Consider the following 12,406-nt stretch of genomic DNA (forward strand, 5'->3'; position numbering starts at 1 on the left):
TAAAGTTAGCTAGAATAACATAGTATAATTTAATTTTATATAAATATTAAGTCTTTTTTTGAGCTCCTGTTATCTCAGATATTCCTTTGACTTCCTCAATTTTTTGGCTCACCCACGCATAAATAAGACGTTTTAATCGAGGAGCGGGGAAAGCATGAAATTGGCTGTAAATATCTTTCACCCATTGCAAAAGTTGTTTTGGCATTTTTCGAACATGTTTGTTCGTTGTTTTCCTTTTTTTTTACTTGTTTACATTTTTTTCGCAGTCCGCCAAGTCAGTGGGCAAACTGGTTTTTTTTTTGCAAATATGTGGGCATGGTCATTATTAAATTGTTCGATACCCAGCAACTTAAAAGCGGTGAGGGTAAATATTATTATTACCTATGGGAATAAAAGTAGCAATTAATCGCAAAGATAATTTAGTTTAAAGTGCCATTTTTGTTTAATCAATTGCTAGAAAGATTGAAAAAAAAAACGGTTTTTTAAAAACATTAAAATTATTGTTTAAAGATTTTTAAAACAAAACAAAATACAATTTTTTAAGGACTTTTTATTCAACCAGATAAAAGTAGGGCGCATAGGTAAATACTGACAATTTCATGCAGTTACTAGCAATATTCTCTTAATTTTCAAAACACATTATTTTACTTATTTTCGCATTTTGAGTTTTTTAAAACAAGTTTGTTTTTAAACTTTGGATGCCACAACGAGGTGTGCCCTTTTTAAGTTTTAAACAACATTTACAACGATTTTTACACAAAAAGGCATTTTTTGTGTGTTTTTCCCGCATTTAGAGAATAGACTTAGAAAACGAATTTCTTAAAGCTTTGTAACTTGGCCAAAAATAGACGTATAACCATAAGAGTGACTGTTTTGAATAGCTGGCAACCTATACTACCCATCCACAATCGGCTTAGAAACATAAATTTAGCTTTGATACAAAAACAGATTTTTAACAATCGAATTTTTGAAGAAATTAATTTTTTTGCATTTTTGTTGAATGACATTCCATCTTTTGAGCATTACTTCTCAGCGTTTTGATAGAAAAACTGATTTTTAGGTGTTTTTTTTAGGTTTTTGGAGACTTGTCAAAAATCAAAATCCGAAAGAGTCCTTATGTTGTAACTTGGCCAAAAAATAGACGTATAGCCATAAGAGTGACTGTTTTGAATAGCTGGCGACCTATACTACCCATCCACAATCGATTTAGAAACATAATTTTTGCTTTGATGCAAAAACAGATTTTTAACAATCGATTTTTTGAAGAAATTAATTTTTTGCATTTTTGATAAGGGGGTACCCCATCATTTTTTTCGAAAATTTGAAAGGCTGAAACAATTTTATCTGTGAATGCCATTTGATTGGCAATTTAACGACGAATTCAGCGATGTATGACATTCCATCTCTTGAGCATTACTTCTCAGCGTTTTGATAGGAAAAACTGATTTTTAGGTGTTTTTTTTTAGGTTTTTGGAGACTTGTCAAAAATCAAAATCCGAAAGAGTCCTTATGTTGTAACTTGGCCAAAAATAGACGTATAGCCATAAGAGTGACTGTTTTGAATAGCTGGCGACCTATACTACCCATCCACAATTCGATTTAGAAACATAATTTTTGCTTTGATGCAAAAACAGATTTTTAACAATCGATTTTTTGAAGAAATTAATTTTTTGCATTTTTGATAAGGGGGTACCCCATCATTTTTTTCGAAAATTTGAAAGGCTGAAACAATTTTATCTGTGAATGCCATTTGATTGGCAATTTAACGACGAATTCAGCGATGTATGACATTCCATCTCTTGAGCATTACTTCTCAGCGTTTTGATGGAAAAACTGATTTTTAGGTGTTTTTTTTAGGTTTTTGGAGACTTGTCAAAAATCAAAATCCGAAAGAGTCCTTATGTTGTAACTTGGCCAAAAAATAGACGTATAGCCATAAGAGTGACTGTTTTGAATAGCTGGCGACCTATACTACCCATCCACATTCGATTTAGAAACATAATTTTTGCTTTGATGCAAAAACAGATTTTTAACAATCGATTTTTTGAAGAAATTAATTTTTTGCATTTTTGATAAGGGGGTACCCCATCATTTTTTTCGAAAATTTGAAAGGCTGAAAAAATTTTATCTGTGAATGCCATTCGATTGGCAATTTAACGACGAATTCAGCGATGTATGACATTCCATCTTTGAGCATTACTTCTCAGCGTTTTGATAGGAAAAACTGATTTTTAGGTGTTTTTTTTTAGGTTTTTGGAGACTTGTCAAAAATCAAAATCCGAAAGAGTCCTTATGTTGTAACTTGGCCAAAAAATAGACGTATAGCCATAAGAGTGACTGTTTTGAATAGCTGGCGACCTATACTACCCATCCACAATTCGATTTAGAAACATAATTTTTGCTTTGATGCAAAAACAGATTTTTAACAATCGATTTTTTGAAGAAATTAATTTTTTGCATTTTTGATAAGGGGGTACCCCATCATTTTTTTCGAAAATTTGAAAGGCTGAAACAATTTTATCTGTGAATGCCATTTGATTGGCAATTTAACGACGAATTCAGCGATGTATGACATTCCATCTCTTGAGCATTACTTCTCAGCGTTTTGATAGAAAAACTGATTTTTAGGTGTTTTTTTTTAGGTTTTTGGAGACTTGTCAAAAATCAAAATCCGAAAGAGTCCTTATGTTGTAACTTGGCCAAAAATAGACGTATAGCCATAAGAGTGACTGTTTTGAATAGCTGGCGACCTATACTACCCATCCACAATCGATTTAGAAACATAATTTTTGCTTTGATGCAAAAACAGATTTTTAACAATCGATTTTTTGAAGAAATTAATTTTTTGCATTTTTGATAAGGGGGTACCCCATCATTTTTTTCGAAAATTTGAAAGGCTGAAAAAATTTTATCTGTGAATGCCATTTGATTGGCAATTTAACGACGAATTCAGCGATGTATGACATTCCATCTCTTGAGCATTACTTCTCAGCGTTTTGATGGAAAAACTGATTTTTAGGTGTTTTTTTTTAGGTTTTTGGAGACTTGTCAAAAATCAAAATCCGAAAGAGTCCTTATGTTGTAACTTGGCCAAAAAATAGACGTATAGCCATAAGAGTGACTGTTTTGAATAGCTGGCGACCTATACTACCCATCCACATTCGATTTAGAAACATAATTTTTGCTTTGATGCAAAAACAGATTTTTAACAATCGATTTTTTGAAGAAATTAATTTTTTGCATTTTTGATAAGGGGGTACCCCATCATTTTTTTCGAAAATTTGAAAGGCTGAAACAATTTTATCTGTGAATGCCATTTGATTGGCAATTTAACGACGAATTCAGCGATGTATGACATTCCATCTCTTGAGCATTACTTCTCAGCGTTTTGATAGAAAAACTGATTTTTAGGGTGTTTTTTTTTAGGGTTTTTGGAGACTTGTCAAAAATCAAAATCCGAAAGAGTCCTTATGTTGTAACTTGGCCAAAAATAGACGTATAACCATAAGAGTGACTGTTTTGAATAGCTGGCGACCTATACTACCCATCCACATTCGATTTAGAAACATAATTTTTGCTTTGATGCAAAAACAGATTTTTAACAATCGATTTTTTGAAGAAATTAATTTTTTGCATTTTTGATAAGGGGGTACCCCATCATTTTTTTCGAAAATTTGAAAGGCTGAAAAAATTTTATCTGTGAATGCCATTCGATTGGCAATTTAACGACGAATTCAGCGATGTATGACATTCCATCTTTTGAGCATTACTTCTCAGCGTTTTGATGGAAAAACTGATTTTTAGGTGTTTTTTTTTAGGTTTTTGGAGACTTGTCAAAAATCAAAATCCGAAAGAGTCCTTATGTTGTAACTTGGCCAAAAAATAGACGTATAGCCATAAGAGTGACTGTTTTGAATAGCTGGCGACCTATACTACCCATCCACAATCGATTTAGAAACATAATTTTTGCTTTGATGCAAAAACAGATTTTTAACAATCGATTTTTTGAAGAAATTAATTTTTTGCATTTTTGATAAGGGGGTACCCCATCATTTTTTTCGAAAATTTGAAAGGCTGAAAAAATTTTATCTGTGAATGCCATTCGATTGGCAATTTAACGACGAATTCAGCGATGTATGACATTCCATCTTTTGAGCATTACTTCTCAGCGTTTTGATGGAAAAACTGATTTTTAGGTGTTTTTTTTTAGGTTTTTGGAGACTTGTCAAAAATCAAAATCCGAAAGAGTCCTTATGTTGTAACTTGGCCAAAAAATAGACGTATAGCCATAAGAGTGACTGTTTTGAATAGCTGGCGACCTATACTACCCATCCACAATCGATTTAGAAACATAATTTTTGCTTTGATGCAAAAACAGATTTTTAACAATCGATTTTTTGAAGAAATTAATTTTTTGCATTTTTGATAAGGGGGTACCCCATCATTTTTTTCGAAAATTTGAAAGGCTGAAACAATTTTATCTGTGAATGCCATTTGATTGGCAATTTAACGACGAATTCAGCGATGTATGACATTCCATCTCTTGAGCATTACTTCTCAGCGTTTTGATAGAAAAACTGATTTTTAGGTGTTTTTTTTTAGGTTTTTGGAGACTTGTCAAAAATCAAAATCCGAAAGAGTCCTTATGTTGTAACTTGGCCAAAAATAGACGTATAGCCATAAGAGTGACTGTTTTGAATAGCTGGCGACCTATACTACCCATCCACAATTCGATTTAGAGTTAGGTTTTTGGAGACGTCAAAAATCAAAATCCGAAAGAGTCCTTATGTTGTACTTGGCCAAAAATAGACGTATAGCCATAAGAGTGACTGTTTTGAATAGCTGGCGACCTATACTACCCATCCACCATCGATTTAGAAACATAATTTTTGCTTTGATGCAAAACAGATTTTTAAAAATCGATTTTTTGAAGAAATTAATTTTTTGCATTTTTGATAAGGGGGTACCCCATCATTTTTTCGAAAATTTGAAAGGCTGAAACAATTTTATCTGTGAATGCCATTTGATTGGCAATTTAACGACGAATTCAGCGATGTATGACATTCCATCTCTTGAGCATTACTTCTCAGCGTTTTGATAGAAAAACTGATTTTTGGGTGTATTTTTTTTAGGGTTTTGGAGACTTGTCAAAAATCAAAATCCGAAAGAGTCCTTATGTTGTAACTTGGCCAAAAATAGACGTATAACCATAAGAGTGACTGTTTTGAATAGCTGGCGACCTATACTACCCATCCACATTCGATTTAGAAACATAATTTTTGCTTTGATGCAAAAACAGATTTTAACAATCGATTTTTGAAGAAATTAATTTTTGCATTTTTGATAAGGGGGTACCCCATCATTTTTTTTCGAAAATTTGAAAGGCTGAAACAATTTTATCTGTGAATGCCATTTGATGGCAATTTAACGACGAATTCAGCGATGTATGACATTCCATCTCTTGAGCAGTACTTCTCAGCGTTTTGATGGAAAAACTGATTTTTAGGTGTTTTTTTTAGGTTTTGGAGACTTGTCAAAAAATCAAAATCCGAAAGAGTCCTTATGTTGTAACGTGGCCAAAAAATAGACGTATAGCCATAAGAGTGACTGTTTTGAATAGCTGGCGACCTATACTACCCATCCACAATCGATTTAGAAACATAATTTTTGCTTTGATGCAAAACAGATTTTTAACAATCGATTTTTTGAAGAAAGTAATTGTTTGCATTTTGATAAGGGGGTACCCCATAAGTTTTTTCGAAAATTTTAAAGGCTGAAAAAATTTTATCTGTGAATGCCATTAGATTGGCAATTTAACGACGAATTCAGCGATGTATGACATTCCATCTTTTGAGCATTACTTCTCAGCGTTTTGATGAGAAAACTGATTTTTAGGTGTTTTTTTTAGGTTTTTGGAGACTTGTCAAAAATTAAAATCCGAAAGAGTCCTTATGTTGTAACTTGGCCAAAAAATAGACGTATAGCCATAGAGTGACTGTTTTGAATAGCTGGCGACCTATACTACCCATCCACATCGATTTAGAAAACATAATTTTTGCTTTGATGCAAAAAACAGATTTTTAACAAATCGATTTTGTGAAGAAATTAATTTTTTGCATTTTGATAAGGGGGTACCCCATCATTTTTTTCGAAAATTTGAAAGGGCTGAAACAATTTTATCTGTGAATGCCATTTGATTGGCAATTTAACGACGAATTCAGCGATGTATGACAATTCCATCTCTTGAGCATTACTTCTCAGCGTTTTGATGGAAAAACTGATTTTTAGGTGTTTTTTTTTAGGTTTTTGGAGACTTGTCAAAAATCAAAATCCGAAAGAGTCCTTATGTTGTAACTTGGCCAAAAAATAGACGTATAGCCATAATAGTGACTGTTTTGAATAGCTGGCGACCTATACTACCCATCCACAATCGATTTAGAAACTAAATTTTTGCTTGATGCAAAAACAGATTTTTAAAAATCGATTTTGTGAAGAAATTAATTTTTTGCATTTTTGAGAAGGGGGTACCCCATCATTTTTTTCGAAAATTTGAAAGGCTGAAACAAATTTTATCTGTGAATGCCATTTGATTGGCAATTTAACGACGAATTCAGCGATGTATGACATTCCATCTCTTGAGCATTACTTCTCAGCGTTTGAGAGAAAAACTGATTTTTGGGTGTATTTTTTTTAGGGTTTTGGAGACTTGTCAGAAATCAAATCCGAAAGAGTCCTTATGTTGTAACTTGGCCAAATAGACCATAACCATAAGAGTGACTGAAATTCAGCGATGTATGACATTCCATCTCTTGAGCATTATTCTCAGCGTTTTGATAGAAAACAACTGATTTTTGGGTGTATTTTTTTAGGGTTTTGGAGACTTGTCAGAAATCAAATCCGAAGAGTCCTTAGTTGTAACTGGCCAAAATAGACGTAACCATAAGAGTGACTGTTTTGAATAGCTGGCGACCTATACTACCCATCCACATTCGATTTAGAAACAATTTTTGCTTTGATGCAAAAACAGATTTTTAACAATCGATTTTTTGAAGAAATTAATTTTTGCATTTTTGATAAGGGGTACCCCATCATTTTTTTCGAAAATTTGAAAGGCTGAAAAATTTTATCTGTGAATGCCATTCGATTGGCAATTTAACGACGAATTCAGCGATGTATGACATTCCATCTCTTGAGCATTACTTCTCAGCGTTTTGATAGAAAACTGATTTTTAGGTGTTTTTTTTTAGGTTTTTGGAGACTTGTCAAAAATCAAAATCCGAAAGAGTCCTTATGTTGTAACTTGGCCAAAAAAATAGACGTATAGCCATAATAGTGACTGTTTTGAATAGCTGGCGACCTATACTACCCATCCACAATCGATTTAGAAACATAATTTTGCTTTGATGCAAAAACAGATTTTAAAAATCGATTTTGTGAAGAAATTAATTTTTGCATTTTGATAAGGGTGGTACCCCATCATTTTTTCGAAAATTTGAAAGGCTGAAACAATTTTATCTGTGAATGCCATTTGATTGGCAATTTAACGACGAATTCAGCGATGTATGACATTCCATCTCTTGAGCATTACTTCTCAGCGTTTGATAGAAAAACTGATTTTTAGGTGTTTTTTTTTAGGTTTTTGGAGACTTGCCAAAAATCAGAAATCCGAAAGAGTCCTTATGTTGTAACTTGGCCAAAAAATAGACGTATAGCCATAAGAGTGACTGTTTTGAATAGCTGGCGACCTATACTACCCATCCACATTCGATTTAGAAACATAATTTTTGCTTTGATGCAAAAACAGATTTTTAACAATCGATTTTTGAAGAAATTAATTTTTGCATTTTTGATAAGGGGGTACCCCATCATTTTTTTCGAAATTTGAAAGGCTGAAACAATTTTATCTGTGAATGCCATTTGATTGGCAATTTAACGACGAATTCAGCGATGTATGACATTCCATCTCTTGAGCATTACTTCTCAGCGTTTTGATAGAAAAAACTGATTTTTAGGGTGTATTTTTTTAGGGTTTTTGGAGACTTGTCAGAAATCAAAATCCGAAAGAGTCCTTATGTTGTAACTTGGCCAAAAATAGAAGTATAGCCATAGAGTGACTGTTTTGAATAGCTGGCGACCTATACTACCCATCCACATTCGATTAGAAACATTATTTTGCTTTGATGCAAAAACAGATTTTTAACAATCGATTTTTGAAGAAATTAATTTTTTGCATTGTGATAAGGGGTACCCCATCATTTTTTTTCGAAAATTTGAAAGGCTGAAAAAATTTATCTGTGAATGCCATTTGATTGGCAATTTAACGACGAATTCAGCGATGTATGACATTCCATCTTTTGAGCATTACTTCTCAGCGTTTTGATAGAAAAACTGATTTTTAGGTGTTTTTTTTTAGGTTTTTGGAGACTTGTCAAAAAATCAAAATCCGAAAGAGTCCTTATGTTGTAACTTGGCCAAAAAAATAGACGTATAGCCATAAGAGTGACTGTTTTGAATAGCTGGCGACCTATACTACCCATCCACAAATCGATTTAGAAACATAATTTTTGCTTTGATGCAAAAACAGATTTTAAAAAATCGATTTTTTGAAGAAATTAATTTTTTGCATTTTTGATAAGGGGGTACCCCATCATTTTTTCGAAATTTGAAAGGCTGAAACAATTTTATCTGTGAATGCCATTTGGATTGGCAATTAACGACGAATTCAGCGATGTATGACATTCCATCTCTTGAGCATTACTTCTCAGCGTTTTTGATAGAAAAACTGATTTTTAGGGTGTATTTTTTTTAGGGTTGTTTGGAGACTTGTCAGAAATCAAAATCCGAAAGAGTCCTTATGTTGTAACTTGGCCAAAAATAGACTTATAACCATAAGAGTGACTGTTTGAATAGCTGGCGACCTATACTACCCATCCACATTCGATTTAGAAACATAATTTTTGCTTTGATGCAAAAACAGATGTTTAACAATCGATTTTTGAAGAAATTAATTTTTTGCATTTTTGATAAGGGGGTACCCCATCATTTTTTCGAAAATTTGAAAAGGCTGAAAAAATTTTATCTGTGAATGCCATTCGATTGGCAATTTAACGACGAATTCAGCAATGTATGACATTCCATCTCTTGAGCATTACTTCTCAGCGTTTTGATGGAAAAACTGATTTTTAGGTGTTTTTTTTAGGTTTTGGAGACTTGCCAAAATCAAAATCCCGAAAGAGTCCTTATGTTGTAACCTTGGCCAAAAATAGACGTATAGCCATAAGAGTGACTGTTTTGAATAGCTGGCGACCTATACTACCCATCCACAATCGATTTAGAAACATATTTTGCTTTGATGCAAAAACAGATTTTAACAATCGAGTTTTTGAAGAAATTAATTTTTTGCATTTTGATAAGGGGGTACCCCATCATTTTTTTTCGAAAATTTGAAAGGCTGAAACAATTTTATCTGTGAATGCCATTTGATTGGCAATTTAACGACGAATTCAGCGATGTATGACATTCCATCTCTTGAGCATTACTTCTCAGCGTTTTGATAGAAAAAACTGATTTTGGGTGTATTTTTTTTAGGGTTTTGAGACTTGTCAGAAATCAAAATCCGAAAGAGTCCTTATGTTGTAACTTGGCCAAAAATAGAATTATAACCATAAGAGTGACTGTTTTGAATAGCTGGCGACCTATACTACCCATCCACATTCGATTTAGAAACATTATTTTTGCTTTGATGCAAAAAACAGATTTTTAACAATCTATTTTTTGAAGAAATTAATTTTTTGCATTTTTGATAAGGGGGTACCCCATCATTTTTTTCGAAAAATTTGAAAGGCTGAAAAAAAATTTATCTGTGAATGCCATTCGATTGGCAATTTAACGACGAATTCAGCGATGTATGACAGTCATCTTTTGAGCATTACTTCTCAGCGTTTTGATGGAAAACTGATTTTAGGTGTTTTTTTTTAGGTTTTTGGAGACTTGTCAAAAATCAAAATCCGAAAGAGTCCTTATGTTTGTAACTTGGCCAAAAAAATAGACGTATAGCCATAATAGTGACTGTTTGAATAGCTGGCGACCTATACTAACCCATCCACAATCGATTTAGAAACATAATTTTTGCTTTGATGCAAAAACAGATTTTTAAAAATCGATTTGTGAAGAAATTAATTTTTTGCATTTTTGATAAGGGGGTACCCCATCATTTTTTTCGAAAATTTGAAAGGCTGAAACAATTTTATCTGTGAATGCCATTTGATTGGCAATTTAACGACGAATTCAGCGATGTATGACATTCCATCTCTTGAGCATTACTTCTCAGCGTTTTGATAGAAAAACTGATTTTTAGGTGTTTTTTTTTAGGTTTTGGAGACTTGTCAAAATCAAAAAAATCCGAAGAGTCCTTATGTTGTAACTTGGCCAAAAAAGACGTATAGCCATAAGAGTGACTGTTTTGAATAGCTGGTGACCTATACTACCCATCCACAATCGATTTAGAAAATAATTTTTGCTTTGATGCAAAAACAGATTTTTAACAATCGATTTTTTGAAGAAATTAATTTTTTTTGCATTTTTGATAAGGGGGTACCCCATCATTTTTTTCGAAAATTTGAAAGGCTGAAAAATTTTATCTGTGAATGCCATTTGATTGGCAATTTAACGACGAATTCAGCGATGTATGACATTCCATCTCTTGAGCATTACTTCTCAGCGTTTTGATAGAAAAACTGATTTTGGGTGTTTTTTTTTAGGGTTTTTGGAGACTTGTCAGAAATCAAAATCCGAAGAGTCCTTATGTTGTAACTTGGCCAAAAATAGACGTATAACCATAAGAGTGACTGTTTTGAATAGCTGGCGACCTATACTACCCATCCACATTCGATTTAAAACATAATTTTTGCTTTGATGCAAAAACAGATTTTTAAACAATCGATTTTGAAGAAATTAATTTTTTGCATTTTTGATAAGGGGGTACCCCATCATTTTTTCGAAAATTTGAAAGGCTGAAAAAATTTTATCTGTGAATGCCATTCGATTGGCAATTTAACGACGAATTCAGCGATGTATGACATTCCATCTCTTGAGCATTACTTCTCAGCGTTTTGATGGAAAAACTGATTTTTAGGTGTTTTTTTTAGGTTTTTGGAGACTTGTCAAAAATCAAAATCCGAAAGAGTCCTTATGTTGTAACTTGGCCAAAAATAGACGTATAGCCATAAGAGTGACTGTTTTGAATAGCTGGCGACCTATACTACCCATCCACAATCGATTTAGAAACATAATTTTGCTTTGATGCAAAAACAGATTTTTAACAATCGATTTTTTGAAGAAATTAATTTTTTGCATTTTTGATAAGGGGGTACCCCATCATTTTTTTCGAAATTTGAAAGGCTGAAAAAATTTTATCTGTGAATGCCATTTGATTGGCAATTTAACGACGAATTCAGCGATGTATGACATTCCATCTTGAGCATTACTTCTCAGCGTTTTGATAGAAAAACTGATTTTTAGGTGTTTTTTTTAGGTTTTGGAGACATTGTCAAAATCAAAATCCGAAAGAGTCCTTATGTTGTAACTTGGCCAAAAATAGACTATAGCCATAAGAGTGACTGTTTTGAATAGCTGGCGACCTATACTACCCATCCACATTCGATTTAAAACATAATTTTTGCTTTGATGCAAAAACAGATTTTTTACAATCGATTTTTTGAAGAAATTAATTTTTGCATTTTTGATAAGGGGGTACCCCATCATTTTTTCGAAAATTTGAAAGGCTGAAAAAATTTTATCTGTGAATGCCATTCGATTGGCAATTTAACGACGAATTCAGCGATGTATGACATTCCATCTTTTGAGCATTACTTCTCAGCGTTTTGATGAAAACTGATTTTTAGGTGTTTTTTTTTAGGTTTTTGGAGACTTGTCAAAAATCAAAATCCGAAAGAGTCCTTATGTTGTAACTTGGCCAAAAATAGACGTATAGCATAAGTGACTGTTTTGAATAGCTGGCGACCTATACTACCCATCCACAATCGATTTAGAAACATAATTTTTGCTTTGATGCAAAAACAGATTTTTAACAATCGATTTTTGAAGAATTAATTTTTTGCATTTTTGATAAGGGGGTACCCATCATTTTTTTCGAAATTTGAAAGGCTGAAAAATTTTATCTGTGAATGCCATTTGATTGGCAATTTAACGACGAATTCAGCGATGTATGACATTCCATCTCTTGAGCATTACTTCTCAGCGTTTTGATAGAAAAACTGATTTTTAGGTGTTTTTTTTTAGGTTTTTGGAGACTTGTCAAAAATCAAATCCGAAAGAGTCCTTATGTTGTAACTTGGCCAAAAAATAGACGTATAGCCATAAGAGTGACTGTTTTTGAATAGCTGGC

The sequence above is a fragment of the Drosophila gunungcola genome, unplaced genomic scaffold (genome assembly GCF_025200985.1).
Source record: "Drosophila gunungcola strain Sukarami unplaced genomic scaffold, Dgunungcola_SK_2 000134F, whole genome shotgun sequence".
NCBI classification, from domain to species: Eukaryota; Metazoa; Arthropoda; class Insecta; order Diptera; family Drosophilidae; genus Drosophila; species Drosophila gunungcola.